The sequence below is a fragment of the Gallus gallus genome, chromosome 4 (genome assembly GCF_016699485.2).
Source record: "Gallus gallus isolate bGalGal1 chromosome 4, bGalGal1.mat.broiler.GRCg7b, whole genome shotgun sequence".
NCBI classification, from domain to species: domain Eukaryota; kingdom Metazoa; phylum Chordata; class Aves; order Galliformes; family Phasianidae; genus Gallus; species Gallus gallus.
In genome coordinates this window covers 3,696,223-3,715,045 of record NC_052535.1, presented here as the reverse complement: position 1 = coordinate 3,715,045, position 18,823 = coordinate 3,696,223, and the positions used below count along the sequence as shown (strand labels likewise).

General features: G+C 46.4%; 1 long non-coding RNA gene across 1 annotated transcript in view; it reads left to right on the top strand.

Moving 5' to 3' along the window:
- The first annotated feature begins 2,721 nt into the window (after positions 1-2,721).
- LOC101750312 overlaps positions 2,722-18,823 on the top strand; it is a 60,759-nt gene continuing 44,657 nt past the window's right edge. The window contains exons 1-4 of the long non-coding RNA XR_005859769.2: positions 2,722-6,391; positions 7,111-10,240; positions 12,271-12,382; positions 13,293-13,684. This is a non-coding gene — a long non-coding RNA (uncharacterized LOC101750312). The remainder of the gene's footprint in view (positions 6,392-7,110; positions 10,241-12,270; positions 12,383-13,292; positions 13,685-18,823) is intronic.

Sequence of the window (18,823 nt, the reverse complement as noted above, 5' to 3'; positions counted from 1 at the left end):
AAAGAAGAGGAAAGAAAAGAATAAAGCCTTTTGTCAGTGGCAACTGCTGGTGGTTTCCCAGTGCCTCTCATTCCGGGAGGATGAGTATATCCTGACTGGTTGTTGCATCCTGTCTTCAGACAGCCCCACCGCTGTGGCCCCAGCCCTGAGCGCACCGGTGCTCATGTCCCGCGTGCCCAGAGGTGGGTGGGAGCAGCCCCAGGTTTTGTTTCTGGGCAGTTTTTTGTGAAGTTCTGATGCATTTTGGAAAGGCAGAGGAGAGTGTGGTGGCAAACAAACAAACGCTTGTGCTCCTGCAGTTGCAAAATACCACTGGGCTTTTGTGTTGCGAACTGCCCCTTCTTGAGTGGCATCCTGTTTTGCTGTCTTGAAGCAAAGCTGAACATGACCCTTTTGAATCTGGCGAGTTCATAGGGTGAAGAAGTGCCAAGACCTTTGGTAAAGGCACATCTCCAGACCCAGTGCTATGGACAGTTAATAACAGCGTTTCCAATGGCCTTACTGGGAGCAGGATCAGATAGCAACAGCAAAAATCCTCCCAAGAACACTGCCGTGAGTGAACTCCAGCCAGTCATCTTGAACATAACCTCAGTGTTTTCCTGTTACGCTGATTCTGGCCAATTAACTGCTTATTTGTTTTGTTCCTGTTTGGTTCTGTTTGCTCTACTTGCTTATTTGTGACTTCCCTTCGGGAAAAAACCACTGGGAAGTGCCCCATTGGAGGGCACCACTGGGAGGTGCAGGTGGTAACCATCCTTACCATGTATTTTCTCTCAGGCTTTCCACCAAATTTCGCAGTCCCAACACAAAATGTGAGAATGATGTCTCTATCACAAAGGCATTTTCCCAGCGTAGCTGAGCTGTGATATGAAACAAGCTGATTTTCTCATGAGAGGAGAGTAAATCCTTGGAAGTGCTATTTTTCTAATGCTTTATTTGAAAAGTCCTAGCATGACCTTTTCTTGATGTTGCTTTTTCTTTCTCTTTTTTTCTTTGTAAAAACCCTGCAGGATTGTGATTAGCAAGATAATGAATACCATCTGCTTTTAATCAATTCCTTCCTTTTCTCCCAACCCCTCCTAACTTCTAATATTAATGGAAACAGATTTGAATACTGAGAGGGGCCGTTCTGGGAAGCAATTGGGTATTTACTAGGTGAAAAGTGAAATTGCACAGGTTTATTTCATGGGGTAGGGCATTTGACAGGTGCAATTTTTCTTCTAAACGTGTTGCGTTCCTGTTTTATAAACCAAAATGCATGCTGACATATGAGATTATAATTCTGCATGGAGGGAAATCTTAAGAAGGGGAGGTGACCGCCTTCACAAACCCAAGCCTTTCCATGGGACAGCTCTTGTTTGCTTCTGCACTGATACACCGAGTGGTAAACGCCACTTATTGCTAAACAGGTAAGCAAACGCAGCTGTCTGGGTGGAAGGAGTTGGCACATCACCCTGCCATGGTTTTGCAAGGTATACGAATGGGACTTTCCCCACTTGGCTTTCCTCAATGCCTGCACATCCACATTTCCATTGCATTTGCTTATCTTGAAAGCTGAAAAAAAATTGAATTCATCTGCTGTCAAGCCTTGCTTCAGATCAAACCTTTCTGTCCCCTGGATAGGAATCAATTTGATTTGTGCTTTTCTCTTAGGTTGGAATCAATCATCCTGCTCTGATTCGAATGACCATTTTACCCCTCTGAAGGTTCACATTAACAAGCATTCCTGGGATGTTTTCTTGATTGGGTTCAAGGTATTGTGTGTTCCCATCTGTCCTGGCTGATTACAAACCAGCTCTGCCAGCTAACGTTGGCTGGGAAGCGTTTTCTTTCATGCATCGCTCCAAACTGGGCCCTGAGAAGTGAAACTGCTGTTTCAACCACAGTCATTTCAAACCCTATTGTGGTCACGATGTGCATTTACCAGCTGGGAGTGCTGGTGGGATGGTGCCCACATTGTGTGTTGAGGTGTCATAGGAACACCCCATGGGAGGCATTCCTTGTCCCAGCACCAAAAAGAGGAGACACTGGGAAATGAGGAAGGGCTGAATGAGGGTCCCTAAGGCTGGGGGTCTCTGGTGCCAAGTAAAAATTCTGTGTTACCTCCAAAGACCAGAGCTGGTGCTGGGCTGCCTGGGAGAGTTTTAACTTCCCCATCCTCTTCCCTAACCCCATGTTACAGGAGCTTTTGGGGTGAGACGTGCATGTAATACCATCGATGCGGTCACACAGTTGCGGAGGCTACCTAACCATGCTCTGCTGTTCCTTGTTCTGTTTCAGTATCAATCATAGAATCATTAAGGTTGGAAATACCACTAAGATCATCTAGTCTGACCATCAGCCTGCGCCTGTGACCACTCTAGACCGTGTCCACGCCCTTCTGTGCATCACCTACCCGTTTCTTGAATAGCTCCACCACATCCCTGGGCAGCCTGTTCCAATACCTCACCACTCTTTCTGAGAATAATTTTTTCCTAATATCCAACCTAAGGAAGAGAGTGATGCTGGTGTAATATCCTATGCTCGTCTGGGATGTGGAGCCTGAAGAGAGTGAGTGTAGGCTGGGATGCAGCCAGGATGTCACTGGGGCAGGAATGCAGATCTTACTGGGGTGTTATGTTACCACAGGTGGATAATTGTGCTTCTCTAGGAGGAGGATGCTTTGCCATGTGCACAGCTGGGGGAGATCCCTGCATTGGAGAGCCTGAGAGCCTTCCCCTTGGAGAGCCCTTGACAGGGTGACCAGAGCCTGCATCCCATCCCTGCATGGAGGATGCTTCACACTTTCTGGGCAGCCTGTAGGGTTGTGTGAAGGTCAGGCAAAAAGAAGAGCTCTTTTGCGAGGCTGAATAAATGAAAGCATGGGATAGGAAGGAGGAGGGGGGGGAAACAGTTGTGCTTTGCTGAAAAACCTTTTTCTGACACCTACAGATGGTGCTGACGGGGTCAGGCAGAAGTGAAGAACGGCAGCAGTGGCAAATGCAAAGACCCCTCACTCTTAACACCTCTTTCTCATGCTTAAGACTTGAAAAGCATCCCTGCTGCTGTTCCAGGTGGGTGTGGAGCTTGGATGCATGTCAACCCTTGCGTTTCTGGCCTCAACGAGCTGCCCTGGCGCGATGCGATGTCACTGCATGGGAATGCACGTCCCTGCACTGGGACAGCTCTGGCCAACACCAGATACCCTTCCTTCCTGCCTGCTCCCATGGTGAGGATTATTGCTTTTGGCTTCTCCTGGCTTTGAAAGGCATCCAAAGAGCTCAGCTCTCGCAAACGGAGAGTGGAGACAGAAAGCCTCTCCCCGCCTCACCTGTTTGTGGTTATTCAGCTCCCTCCCTTCACGCTTTGGCACAAGAATGGCCTGAAAGTAAAACAAGAGGCAAGTTCTCCCCCGGCTCAAAGCACTGAATGAAACCCAGCCAGCGGGGCCTATTGAGACAGCATCGAGACAAATGTCAACTTTAACACAAAGAGGCTTAAATGACTGACACAGAAAGGAATAATCTCGGATCTGTTTTCCAGGCTGCTCCCCAGCATTGCTGGGCTGCAGACGGAGACAATTTTCAGTTCCCCGGGGAGATTGGATAGCCAAAAAAAGATACTCGGCGGTGATATGCTATAAGTCTAGGTCATGAGAATGGATGTTTGGAATAATGACAGAATTCATTATAGGCAAACTAAATTAAGAGAGTGTCTTGAGAAACATATGGGGAGGAAATTGCCACTGCAGCCCTGCAATGTGTAGCTTTATTTCTCATTGTGCTGGGCTCTCCCAGAGGCCTCCGTGGAACGGGACGGGGGGTTATCAGAGTCATTTTGTGGCAACTGTGAATCAGTTGCTTTTTTTTTCTTTTCTTTTCTTTTCTTTTTGTAGATGGGAGTGGCTTTTGAGGTTATTTCCCTCCGAGTCTTCTGGAAAAGTGAAAGTAATTGCAGCCCATAAGGAATGGGATTTCCATGAAAATAACAGCCACCTTCTCCCCCAGAGGTGGTGGAGAAAGGAATGATGTCCTGGTTGGTGCCTTACTAGGGCACACTTGGCTCAGCCCTTAGCACTGAAGTGTGCAAAAGCATGGGTGCTGCATTCATCCATGCAGAGCACTGACAGCATCCCTGCCGTCCCCTGTGCCAGGTTTGTCCTTGCCTGGAGCTTGGTGCAAGAAGGAATGGTGCTCTAAGCAGTCTGCCCAACACCCTTCCTGTGCTAAATATCAGCAGACGTGGTTCCAGGCTCAATTAGGAAAGAATTAAAGGATTTAGATTCAATTAACATGGAGCATTATGGAAAGCTTTATTTTTTTTTCCCTATAGAAACCTGCCTGTGTTCTTTTCCTCCCCAGGATCTGTAAGTCAAGGTGATGAGGAGGAGAGGGGTGTGATGAAGGAACGTAGTGTTTGTGGAGGTCCTGGCCAAGGTACGGTGCTCCAGCAATGGGATGCAGCAGTGTGCTTAATGAGGTAAACGAGTTATCTCAAAGAGGACCGTAGCAGAGATCTCCTTGGGTCTGGAAGACAAGAGCTATCATTGAAAGATGTTTCTACTCCTTTTCTCTTTTCTTTTCTTTTTCTTTTTTTTTGATTTCTTTTTCCTCAAAACTCCTTTCAGAGTTGGAAAGGCTTGGAGTTGGGTCCACTGGTAACTCAAACCAGATATGTGCACTTTATAAAGTGTGTGTGTGTGTGTCTTTAGTGAAGTGTTGGCACTTTGACTGCCACAGAGCAGGCGGTGATGCTGGGGGGCTTTGCCTTCTCCTGGGTGGTTTGGGGAATGCTGCTGGGGGGCTGAGACAATGCCCTAACCCCAGGTTTTCTGCCTGCGCTTAAAAGGATTTGCACTTGCAGATAGCTCTGATTCAGTGTGGAAAAGGGAAGGGATGGGGAAGCTCAGAAGAGCTGACAGAGGCAAAAAAAGGGTGTGAAATTCGTACTATCTGGTGTGTCTCCTTTGATGTGTCACGCAGAGATTGTGCAGGCGCTCAGAAGTGAAGGGGTTAAAGCGTTTCTCGGTTACCATTGAAATGGGAGCTGTTATGGTCTATTTAGGCAATGATCTGTTACAATATCAATGGCATTTTCGATGGCAGTGTCTCCCATTCTTCTATTGAAATCACAATAGCTTTGGAAGTTCATGGCCACGGCAGTCTCAGGGACAGATTTCTGTTCATTTTTCTTTGTTGTGAAGATTTTTTCTTTTTTTTTTTTTTTTACCCCCACCTCTTTTTTCTCTATAAAGTAAATTAACTCACACAAATGCGAAAAGAAGCATCAAGTGTGTGACCTTTGCACAAAAGCTTCAGATTTGTCATTCTCTCTCCTTCGCTTATTCCGGCCGGCTCAGAAACGCCGCGATTCAATACGCGGCGCAGCTTGTGAGCTCTTGGGCTACCTGGGCACAAATGGCTGGGCAAGGCTGAAGGGACAACGTGAAATCTACATTTCTATGCCGTTGTCAGCTTCTAACACTCAAGGGGAAAAAGTCAGAGCTGGGGAGAGGTCTTAGCTGCATTGAGATGGAATGGGAGCCTCCCAGCTCTGCTTCTTTAGAAACCAGGGGCAATGCAGTCCCCAGGACTGTCTGGAGAGGTTACTTGCCCATCCTTCACTTTGATGATTGATGACAGTGGAGAAGCTAATGATATTTTATTCACCTGTCAAAAAAATTACTTGCCCTGGGCAAGGCAAGGAGAGCGCGCCAGAATGTTAACGCTGCCCTTTTTAAGGAACACATTTATCCCATTTCCCCTAAAATATTAGCTGAAAGGGAAAAATGCTGTCCTGCCGAGCTCACTGCTGCGGGGTGTTGGTGAGGGGAATCTCTCCCACCTACAAAGTGCCTTGAACTTTGTATTGGGAGCATGAAACGTGCGTTACAAGTGCATTCCCAGGGGCTCCCCTTGGCCTTTGCCCCTCAGTGCCTATGGGCAAGCAAAAGGCACCAGGGCCTGCTTAGAAATATCCCCCTTGAGAAGGCAAAGGATCTTCACATTGAGAGAGCCCCCAGTAACCAGCTGTGCCTTAAACAGACCGAGTTCAAACCTGTACTACAGACAGCTTTATTGTGTTTTATTCCACTGGTGTGATTTATTTCTGTTGCGTATAGTTAGGTTTCTTGATTTTATATTATTGCCATCATCTCTTTTCTATCAAGAAGTGAACTAAATGTTTCCTGCTGCTGCCTGATACAGATGGGTTTTCTTAGATCTGAGAAGTTGCATGTAATCAGCAGCCAAGGCAGTGCAGTTACCAGGTGAAGGTAATGTGAGATGGAGAGCAGCTGAAGGAAATGGGATGGCTCAGTCTGGAGAAGAGGAGGCTCAGAGGAGACCTCACTGATCTCTACAGCTCTGTGAAAGCAGGTTGTGACAAGGTTGGGGTCAGCCTTCTCTCCAAGGTAACAGTGATAGGATGAGACGTGGTGGCCTCAATTTGTGCCAGGGAAGGTTTGGGTTGGGTGTTAGGAAAAGTTTTTTCTCCCAAAGAGTGGTGATGCAGTGGCACAGGGCTGCCCAGGGAGGTGGTGGTCACCGTCCCTGGAGGTGTTCCAGAATGTTGGACATGTGGCACTGAGGGATGTGGTTATGGGCATGGTGGGGTGGGTTGGGCTTGGTGATCTTTAGTGGTCTTTTCCAGCCTTAATGATTCTATTGCTCTCCCTGCTTGCGTACAGCTGTGGGCATGTCTGTGCCAGACATCCCCATCTGAGTGCTTCTTATGGCTCCAAGGGAGTAAAATACGTAGAAAATGAGTCAAAATCAGAGTTATGGAAGTTGTCAAGGCTGCCACCATCAGCCCTGTATCATAGAATCGTAGAATGGACTGAATTGGAAGGGACCCTTAAAGGCCACCTGGTTCAACTCTCTGCAGTGAACAGGGGCACCCACAGCTCCATCTGATGCTCAGAACCCCGTCCAGCCTGACCTTGGGTGTCTCGAAAGATGGGGCACCCAACACCTCTCTGGGCAACCTGTGCCAGTGCCTCGCTGCCCTTATCATACAAAACATCTTCCTTATATCCAGCCTAAATCTCCCTTTTTTTTTTTGTTTGAAACAGTTTCCCCTTGTCCTATCACAACAGACCCTGCTACAGAGGCTTTTCCTTCTTTCTTACAGCCTGTGCTTGCAGCACTGGTTGTTGCTAGGTGGAAGTGGTGTCAGCCCAGAGTCATCCTGCCCAAGATCCCCTCATGTTTGCAGGGGTGCATCCCTGAGATGGAGCACTCCAGGCCACCTCCTGGCATTGTGCTCCTGAGCCTTTAATCATCCACAGCATTGGCAAACTGTTTCCTCGAGGAGACAATTGATAAAGCTGATGAAAAGGGATCTAAATTCCTCATCAGGCTCAAGCTCTGAAAAGCTGGATTTCCGCAGCACAGCGCAAAGTGCAGCCATATGAAAGGTAAACATTTCATCTTCGTGTCGGAGCAGGTAGAGATGTTCAAATGGGACGCAAACCGCTCACAGCAGCTGAACTAATCTGAAATGCCATTAAAATTCATCGCAAAGAAATCCAGTGCTGCAAGAAATGGCTTCTTCCGACCTATTTCTGAGTCTGCTGACTCGGGGTGCTGCCGTGGTGCCCACGTGTGCCAAGAGCAGGACCTGGAGCACAACTTTTAATGGCCTGTGGCACTTCTGAAGCATTTTAAGCAGTTTGTGCAGGGCAAAACACAGCAGCAGCCAGGCCCAGGTATGACTGCTGCCCATAAGCTGCTGTAGAGAGCCCCACAGGAGCTGGGATTTGAGCCACCAGGGGAACCGGAGGGCTTCCGTGAGGTTTGAATATTAGTATTTCTTTCTTTCTTTAAATCAGATCATAGAAATGCCAGTCTGAGCCCAGGGTCTGGTTTACAAGGGTGTACCTCTATTTCACACCAAGAAACTCATCTCGACGCTTATCAACGCAGGTTGAAAAATATATGTATATGAATACAGAAAGAAAGGAATGCACGGCACTGCACAGCCTTTGCAACGTGCAGGCTGCAGCAAGTGGTGATTTCAGCATCTTTCTTCCACCCCTGTGCAGAATACCAAAAAAGAACATCTTTTTCGACATCACCAGTGCAATTACGGAGGTAGAAATGGAAGTTAAGGCAATGAAAGGTGCTGCGTGGCAGGGATGCCAGGCTTTGGGCACAGGGAAGCATGCAAGCTTGAAAATCTCACTTGACTTTTTAATGTTCTTCTCTGTTGTAGTAATTCCCACATTGATGTTGTTCCAGACCATCTGATCCCAGCCTCTGGAAGTCCTTCCTGCTGGAAAGCAGCAGTCCCTGTATGAACTACGAGCACGGTTGAGTCGGAAGTCGCCTTCATAACAGCTTTGATGTTTCAACGCTTTTTACAGGAGATGAGATTTGATAACCTGCTTCCTGACCTGTGGATAGAGAGCAGAATGAAACCCAAATTCTTGAGAGAGTAACCAAACACCTCTGGGAAGAGCCACAGAACAGTCGGGCTGATTTGTAGGGCCGTGGGTTTGCCAGGAAACCTCCCTGAGCTATTACTTTAAATTGCCACTAAGTGGCAGCCAAGTAAAAATTATGGTAAAATGAAACTTTCCCAAATAAATATTTCATCTAACGTCAGCGCAAGGTGCAGCAGCATCAACAGAATTCCTGAGCCCTGTGGTGCCCGGGAAGCTACACCAAGGGAGGAGATGGCAATAAGAGGGATCTGTGGGAATCCATGTGGGTTTTCCTTGGGAGGAGCACAGTGTGCAGCATGGTGTGCTTCCTGACTTGTTACAGAACCACAGAATCATTCAGGCTGGAAAAGACCTCTAAGACCCCCAAGTCCAGCCCCAGCCCACCCCACCATGCCCATAATCACATCCTTCAGTGCCACATCCCCACTGTTCTGGAGCATCTCCACGGACGGTGACCCCACCACTCCCTGGGCAGCTGTGCCCGTGCAGCACTGCTCCTTCAGTGAAGAAATGTTTCCTAACTTATCTCTTTTTAAAAATCAGTCTAAATAGGTTCAGGACATCGATTAATTGCCATAAGCACGTGCGTGCTTGGCATAAAGGCAGGGTAGAAGACTTGCAGCGTTTCCTTCCCCCTGTAAATGAGCACTACGCCATCCACTTGCAAAACTGAGATTCCCCCTGGGTAACACTTGGCTCTGATGCATTATTAACCATTTTAATTTTTAAGTGGCTTGAAGATACCCAGGTAAAGCGAGGCAGATCTGGGTCAGGCACACTGCGCAGCAGCTTTCATTAGCAGCTGTGCAGCTTTGTCACCTCTGTGAATCTCAGGGAGCCCGGGTACCTCCCCTGCTCTGCAGTGGAGCTGGATCAGAGATGACCTCTTCAGGGAGAAATGGTAATTGGAAGCGTCGGTTATCTGAAACTTTTATCCAAAAAGACAGCATCCCAGGCACCGCGCCAACCTGCTCACATTTAGAATGTTTTAGGATATTTGAAGGAAGTCACATGCACGGCATACATTTTAATGCTCAAAGGACTCTTGAGATAACATATGTATTTTTTTCAAGCGTAAGGCAAATAGTGGGAAGGGAGAGATACGTATCACAAAGTCAGCTGAAAACGCTGGGGGGAAGATCTGTCTTCAGCCACCAGCAAGTGCTCCGTGTTGATCCATACTGCTATTTCTGAGAGCGTTTTGTTAACCCAAAGGTCACCACGAGTGACCACGTTCTCAGCCTGGAGTCCGCCTGTTTCCATCGCCACCTCCCTTCAATCTTTGAAGGGATAGGGAAAAAAAAGCCTCACCTTGCTTCAGAATGCTGTGTTTCTGGAAAGATTAAATGAAGAGATGAAAATGCAGAGCAGAACATGCCCAGATGTGTCAGCTGCTCTCCCCACGGAGCTACCAACTCATTCCAGGTGATGCTCCCAACCCCCTGAGCTTTCCTAAGGGCTTTTCCATTGCCGTAGGTCTGCATTTACAGCAGCCTTCTCCGCTTTTGAGCAGAAATGCTGTAATGCTGACTAATCTGTTTAGTTCTCATTGCTTCTTTTTAGGTGCTGATTTACTCCTTGGGTTTTCTTTGTGGTTTACCTCAGCCCAGACTCAGCCAGGCTCTGGGTGCCCATGCCTTTGGTGTCGCATTGCCAAACAGCAGCAAGCTGCAATAGTATCAGCTCAGCAGTGATGTGCAGACACCTGGAAGTCCCCCAGCAAAGCCATGTTTGGCAGTGAGTCCTGTCTGGGCGGTGCTCCTGGAGCTGACTGCATCCCATATCTCACCAGGTGTGTGCCTGGCATTCACAGAGGTAAGTGGAGCTGTCTCCAGAGATTTCCTCTCCAGCCCGTGACATCTCTGCTGTCCCCGTTTCTCCCCTGAGCACACTGGGAGCAATGCGCCATCCCCCAGCTCGGTTCCTGCGCTGTCGGGTTGGCTTTGCTTCATTGAATGCATTCATTTCATTGGAAGTCAAATGCTTAGCAAACAGCAAACGAGCCCGCGTCCGCATTTCTTCTGCTTCCCATCTGGTGACTCTGCAACTGGTTACCAACTCACGTCACTGATTGCTTTTTATCCTCACCCAACATCTCGGTAGAAATTGGATGCATATGAGCAAAACCAGCTCTGTTTCAATATATTCACAATACATTTCTGACAGTTTTAACCTTGTCAGCGAAGTAACAAAATGGATTGGCTGCTTGAAAGCCTGCGGCACTGTTCCTTGTTGCTGAGAGCAGAAGGGGAGATCACCTTCCACTCTTAAATCTGTAACTTCTGCCCTTTGCATGATGATGAATAGAAATATTGCCAGATCTTCCTTTAAACTTGGTGGTATAAAGGACCTCTCTTACCAACAGGGGGAAAGAGTTTAAATGTGTGATTGCCCCATTATCCTCAAAGCTGGGCACCTCCTGAGGCCTCCAGCTCAAACAGAGCCTGACAATAGAAGAAATACAAGGAGCTCAAACCAAACAACATGGGGAGCTCAAATGCACTAACGTAGATCCAATGGGGAGGTCTGGCTTTGAAGGCTCCCAGAGCCCCTTCGTGAAAGCATCATCCACTGATAGTTTTCTTTCTTGAGTCTGCAAAGCTTTGGCATGTCTTTGCACTGTTGTATTTATTTTCTGTGCATGTCTCACAGCTAAATGGGGCTAAATGTTGGACTACAACTTGGTGCAATTGGGCTGGGTATACGGGGTGTTGGTGGCCTCAGTAGGAGCAGGATTTGTTGCATCTGTTAATCCTCAGGGTTAGCTCCTGCTTGCGTGGAAGGGTAGAAGAAAGGAAGTCATTCTTTCCTATCAATATTGCCGTGTTATTGTGATAGACATATCAGAAAAGCCCAGGAAATCATGGCAGACGGCAACAATAGCTGATCGACCACACTGGTCACTGTTCCCGTGCTGCAGAAGGGCCGTGTTGCTCCCAGTGACACAACTGCTAATGCTGTGTGCGTGCTCAGAGAAAGTTTGCTGTTGCACCCTAGATGACAGAGTTGAGGGATGGTGAGTGCTCATCTGTATCTAATTGTGCCAACAGCGCAAGGCCAAGGAGTTCATGCCCAGCAAATGAGAGCTAAACAAACACACTGTAGCGCATGCCTGGTCTTTGGCTGATTTCTTCCTCCCATGAGAATAAATAAATAGGAGCAGTGGTGATACAACTGGGTCCCAAGGCCAGCTCGAATCCATCTTTCCTATCACCTTGCTCATGTACCTGCACGTTACAGCACAGGAAAACAGGGAGAGGAACACACAGTGATGTGATGGCACCATTTCTGGGAGGCGCAGCCATGATTTAGGGCAGAGCTTCTTAGTAATTCACTGCTTTAAAACTGATTCAATTAACAGAGTTCACTTCCAGGTGCTTTTAATATGAAGGGTGCTGTTGAACTGCTACTGCTGCTTCCTCTCAGCCTTTGCTTTGGCTCGTTTGATTTACAGATTTCCTTTCTCATTAAAAGTGATGGTGATATTAAGCCCATGAATCCTTGATGGATTTCAAATTGAATAGTGTGAGTATTGTATTAATGCAGCTTAGCTGCAAATAAAGGAGGAAATCCATTTAGCGTGTGGTGTGCATCATAAATATTCCATAACAAAAGTGTTAATGTAATGATGAGAAAAGAAAATCAAAGGTCCAGGAGTCAGGAAATGCCCAGCACTGAAAGCTCATTCCAAACTCCTCTAAGCTCCGTTTTAACAGCCTCACCGTTGCGAAAGAGTTGTGATAAAGGCTGTGCTGGGCTCCTTGTTGAGCACTCTGAGCAATGCACTTTAATTGATATTAGGTGTTTTTCCAACGAGGCTGAAATGTTGTGCATGTTTAATCCAGAACGAAGTCCTGTGCACCACAACCACAGGAAGGATGTGGGGAGCCGTGATCCTGTGCAGCAAATCTGCGCCTTCTAAGCTGCTTCAGGTGTTCACATCGAGACCATCACCAGGTATGTGTAATTAAGAGTTGCCTTAGAAATCAACCCAGTGCATCTGCTTCGGAGTCTGAAAACACTGAACTGAGCGTGCAAAGCATTCCGAGCAAATAAAAAGAAACGCAGCACGTTGCTGGTGTGAGGACTCCTCTCCACCAGCCTCAGAGACAAATGTTCTGGCTGGGCTTTAATAGGCGCATTCATTACTTGTGCAGCTATGCACGCAGAGACAAGGACAGAGTAAATCCAACCAAACAAATGCACACCCACAGAAAGCCCTGCAGTGACGCATGCTCGCATGGAAGGTGAATAACGTACCCAGGCACATTCATAATGCGCAGCCTGCAAACCTCCCCCATCGTAAATACTCCCTGCTCCCCACACTGGCTTTTCTGCTTTGGATGTTTGTTTTTTTTTCCTGATGTGCAGTGCAAAGTTTTCCAGGTATTTTCCTGCTGTGGATGTGTTCTTAATAAAGAAGCTGGCTTTTGGGGCTCCCTTTCTGCACAGCCTGGCCCTGGTTGTGCTATCTTCCTTGGGTGATACAGTTCCAGGGTGGGCAGGGCTCTGCCACCCAAGCTCAGGTGCTAAGCACAGGGTATATCTCTGTTATTAGCACTTTGGGTTTTGTTTTTTTTTTTTGCAGAGGACCCTGCAGAGCCTCGGTGCTGTCATGCTCTGCAGAGTTGGGTGGCTGCTGGCTGGGAATGCTGGCATGGAGGAGCTGGCTGCTCTGCACTGCAGCACTGGGCTCCCTGCAGGCACAGCTGGAGGCATGGGACTGGAGCCTCACCTCATCTCAGGGCTTCCAGCTGTGGCACCAAGAGCATGGGTCACCCTGATTGTCCTTGAGCTCGTGTCAGATCGTATCTCCAGACTCAAAATAATCTGATGTGTTTGTTTTTTTTTCCCCCTTTAACTACAGCAAGGTCACTGTTAATCACTTTTCATCCTGAAGAAGGACCCCAGCTGACTGATGCCTCTTAGAACCATAGAACCGTTAATGTTGGAAAAGATCACCAAGTTCAACCCCAATCCATCCCCACCATGCCCTTAACAGCGTCCCTCAGTACCACATCTCCATGGTTCTGGAACACCTCCAGGGATGGTGACACCACCACTCCTCGTGCAGCTGTGCCACTGCGCCATCGTTCTTTCAGAGAAGAAATTTTTCCTAATATCCAACTCTTCAAGACCAAAGTAGTGTTACTTGTTATCAGACTGGACAGAAGGGATCTGAGCCAGGACTGGGCAGTGGGGACCATCTTGCTGTCCTCTCACATGTTGGTGCTCATCCCGGCCTCTTCACACACAAAGGTAAGGTGTCACATGTTTCTGCACTACAGTGAGCTGACAGTTGGGCATTTTCTTGCCATCACTCTCTGTCTTCTGGCAGTGGTTGGTAGTGCTGGGATTGGGACTCATTTTCCAATGAGCGATGTGGTGGTGATGGGCTGATGGTTGGACTAGGTGATCTTAGCGGTCTTTTCCAACCTTCTGTGGTCCAAATGTCTTGCGGCTATTGAGCAGAAGGCAGCAAAAGATAGCCTGTCCCTTGGGGACACCCAGCCCAGAGCACTGTGCCCTTTGCTAGGGAGCAGCGTGGGCTCTGGATGTGGCAGCAGTGGAGCAGTGGTAGGCAGTGACAGAGCTGGTTTGTGTCACTCCTTCAGCCCTGCCTGTTAAACCAGCTGGTTTCTGCGGGCTGCTTGCAGAGGAAGATGTCTTATTAGAGTGTAAAGAAATTCTGTGTGGTGAGCTAGCATGGTCAGATGTCCTGCACTCACAAGAGAAATGCAGCTGCTCTGTAGATCTAACAAGATGTTGTGCAACGTGATGGATAGATGTGATGCATGAAACGTGACATGTGTCTGTGGAAATAACGTTAGAAATCCTAATTCTTGGCTTATTGGTATGAAACACAACTGAAGAGGAGAAATTCAGCTATTGCAGATAGATTTCCAACAAACATAAATAAAGGAGCCTTTACCATGCTTTATTTCAACTTCACTGACCCTTTCCTTCCCAGAAGCTATTGCTATCTTGGTCTCCATTACATGTAGAAATTATGTGATGGGCGAGAGATCTCTACAGATGTCACCTAAAGGTAATCGAGTAGTAGAGGAGGAACAAGGTTGAAGGAGGGGAAAGGCAAAAGTACAAATGGTCTGTTATCTTTGCTGAGTGCGAGATACAAACTTGCAGTGGATCACCATGTGAATCAACAAAGCAGCAGGAATAGGAATGCTCCAATCCAGCTTGTAAAAACAAGCCAGTGGCCAGGCTCGTCTTATTTGTCTCTTTTTCTGACCCATTTAGATTCCTTCCTCTTAAAGGACGTTTCCTCAAATGGCAGTGTTTAACTAATGCAGAATTCCTACATCTGAAGGACAGTCTGTGATCCAGTCCATTGACTCCTGATTTCATTTAAACTGCAATTCATTATTTTCTTCCTGTGCTCATTCAAGAACCCATTGTTCATTACTCTTTCATCACGCTATGATTGGAACAATTTGTATCTGTCGCTCATACATTGGCCAGATAATGAAATAATCATTTGTGCATCTACACAGTATTTTACATTTATTTTTCACAGTGTAATTCACTTTGTAGGGTCATTTTATCATTCTGGAACAAATTGTGATCTTGTTTAAGCATTTGGTAGTTGGCAACAGTCTGCTACTGCCAATGTCAGGACACATGTCTGAACAGACAGACAGAATGGCAGGGAAGTAATTGCTGATCCTCCAGTCAACAAAACCAGCCCGTCTTCTAGGAGGAAGGATTCTTTTGCCACTGTCTTTGTCCACAGAACACCAATGTTATTGAGCAGCCTTTCCCAAGGTTTGGGTCAGCCCATCGGAGACAGGCATAATAAGAAGGGATAAGATTACCTTAATAAAAATGAAACTGGACGATAACGCACCCAGAGCACAATTATAGCACTATTCAAATGAGCTCCTATTCTCAAGGAGGTCAGTGAGGTTATGATTTCTAGAGGAGTCAAGAGATTAGGAGAATAAACTAATTATTCTGACATGGAATAGATAGAAAGGTGATTGCTGATTGGTTAATTCATTTTTCTTCTGTAAATCTATTTCTGTTCAATTAATTAAAATGACACATATGTTATACTCTCCAAATATCACACACATTATTATGTAAAGGTTGAGTTAGTCATTATGTTGGAAAAGGTCAGGGCTTGAATTTAATGCTGGAGGGAGATACTGTCTTCCATTCACTTGTCATAATTACCACCCCGTTCCCGTCCTACCCACTGGTGGGATCTCAGCTATGGTTTTCAGTGGACTTGCCACACTAAGAGTTTTGGACATCCATTGAAAAGCTTCTCCAACAAAAGAAAGATTAAACCAAAAAAATAGTCTCTAAATCCATTCCTTTGGCATGTGAACTGAGCTGTATCACTAGCAGGATTTGTAATTCTGTCTTCACCTATTGCAAGGTAATGCCAGAAGTCTCTGGGACATGTGAAGGTTCTTTTGTGTTGGGCATCTTGCCCAAACAGCGTCAGGGGGTATTTGGTTGGGTGAGATGTGAATGCACAGAACAGACCTGAGGATAAAGAGAGGAGTGGGTACTGTGCTTCAGCCTCAGAGCCATTGACTTCAAGATTCTACTGGGTCAACCCTGTGCTCCTAAGTAAGTTTGATGGATGCAAGCATTGAGGCACTTTATGGTACTGAAGCTTATAAAAGACCCTTTGTTCATCCCTTCAGCTCCACAGGGCAACGTAACAGCAGAGATTATTTTTGCTACTGGTCAACAGGTCAGTGTCAGTGATGAGTGAACCATAAAAATGAACTATTCTTGCTGTTAAACCTGGAGTGTTCCTGTACAATCATGGGTGGACTCAGAAATAGCCTTGGAATAGCTAGAAACGTTTCACTCGGCCACTTCCAACATTGTAGGCATAAGTGAAGAAATAGAAGAAGAAATGAATGCCATTGAGGTGAGTATGGACAAGGCACAAAGTGGTGTTGCTACTCTGTCCTGGGAATGACTTATTGTTTCAAGTCCCCTGGGAGGGTGACAGTCTTTGGTGCATCTACTATATGGGCTCACTGTCTTTGGCCTTCAGTGCCATCACTCCAATAAATTCACCCATTTCCTCCAGGAAGCACTAAATCTTCTAAAAAATGGAGGAGTCCAGCTGGACATTAACTGGCATTGTAAAATAGCTACAGAGTATTCCAGGTTATTATCAGGTAAGGAGTTCAAAAATTTGCTTAGATTGTTTGAAATGGGAATAACTGAGAGGACACTCATAGCCAAAGGGTTTGCCAGTCTATAAACATAAATTTGTGGTTACATTTGTAAATGTAATGCCTTGTGTTAGACGTTGTACACTTATTTTAATGCCTAGAAACACTCTTTTAGTAAATATATTCATTCTTCTTAGTTACGCTCCATTAACTGGTGTTTAGTTAACGTGCATACAGACTGTATCAGCTATTTTAATAGAGCAAGAATGGGAAGAAAAACTGTAAGACATGAGCTGGCATCAGATTTATCTGGAGGGAGAAAATATCAGCAGAAACAAACTGTCGCAGGATGTTAAAAAATCACCTGCTTCTTAGAGGAGATACAATTGGGTAACGATCCATGGAAACATGAATGTTTCAGATTGCGTATCTTCTATTCAAATTTATGACCAGCTGTCAGAGCACTGGTGCCCCTCACTCCATGAGAGGAATTGCTCTTTGCCGAGCAGTAATGAGCAGATTATGGGTGGTGCTGGAAAAAGTATGGAACTCTTTGAGAAATTGCAGTGCATCGTATTAACTTCTCTCTGATGTTAGCAATTTCCCATCATATTGTATTACCAATCACTGTCACTAATATACCATGAAATTCAGATGTATAATGTAGTGTACAACTCAACCTCTCATTTCAAAGGTTTGTTACCCATAATCCTGCATGAGTCATTAGTAATGTCACTGAACAGAGGAAAACTCATTCACTTCTTACAGTGTTTCCCCTGCTGGCAAATATCTGACATATTACACGTGGGCACAATGCAAAATTCTCCAGAGAGCCTTGATTGCAGCAATGTGGAATGTATGTCTCTTTAATGGGCAATCAGGTCTACATGCAGCCCCCAACTATCCCAGCATAGAGTGTCCCACCGGATGGCTGAACAGCTGGGCTCTTTGATGGAGCATCTATTTGTTGCTCTAAATTATTTACCTATTGAAACGTAGTTTGTAGTGTTTTAAAGGCAAGAATAAGCTAAGGGGTAAAAATACCCCCGCTGAAAAAATGGAAAAGTATCTGAGCGTGGTTAAAATTTGGGAAAGAACTTAAAATTTTTTAGGAGTTCGTCTTCCTCACAGATACCACTTAATGGCTTGTAGGTCGGGGAGGAAGGCTGGCCCCCAGACCCCTCAGGAGCACACAGCACAGGAGCAGAAGCAAGACGTGCTGCCAACTGCATGAAAGTGAGACTAGAATGAAACCCAGATGTTGCTCTGCCCCTCCAAGAGGAGAAGTATGGCTTTAGAGAGTCTCAAACTGTTGTGTAGTTGTGTTCCACAAACTGCCTGAACTTTACCTGGTTGGATCACCTCTCTCACCTGGGGAGGTCACTCTGAGCCACAATCCCGTTGCTCATAGTTGGGAATTTTCGTTTAGTTTCAATTTCCTCATTTGTCTTATGTGAAAGTTAAATGTGATGGTGTCAAAAGCCTTCCTGAGTCAAGATATATGATGTCCACTGCTACCCTTTTCCTGCACACTAATCATCTTGCTATAGGAGGGAGGTAGGTTGGTTTGCTGTGAGTTGCTGTGAAATTTGTTGGCCATTTCCCACCTTCTTACTGATGGGCTACGCATAGGGCATTGGGTTGTTGTCCCTGTTGTTTTTGCAGGTGGTAGGTTGTGCAGCAGGTCTGCACTTCCCAAGGTGCCTCCTGCACAGGCAGGTAACGTTGTCCTCTGCATCCCCGGAGGAGAGCTGATGCTTCTGGATTAACTTCAGAGCCATATCTGGAAATGCCATCCTCTTCCTTATCCCTTAGGAATACATTAATGGATGTTTATTCAGTTGCTTGTTTAAATTAAGTCATTCTTGCTACTTATTTTTAGTCCTCAACATAAGCTATTTCTGTTTTCTCACCATTCTTTCATCAAGTCCAAGATCAGGTCAAGAGCCTCAGAGCTGATGTGTCATTTTGCTCATGACAGCACCCTGACAAGCGGATGCGGCAGTGTGTTTGAGGCATCCAGAGAGGAGGAAAAAAGCACATTTAAAGCAGGTGAGGCACATGGCAGGCTGAATAGCAGGATGGCAGCATGTCTGTAAGATCACCTGCCAAGGCACTGCTGTCGCTTCTTAATTTCGCCTCACGCTGGGCCGTGTGGAGGTGATGCTGCAGCCGTACCCCCAGCTCACGCTGCTGCAAAGCTACAGTCATTAATGCTGAAGGCAGTGAGGTT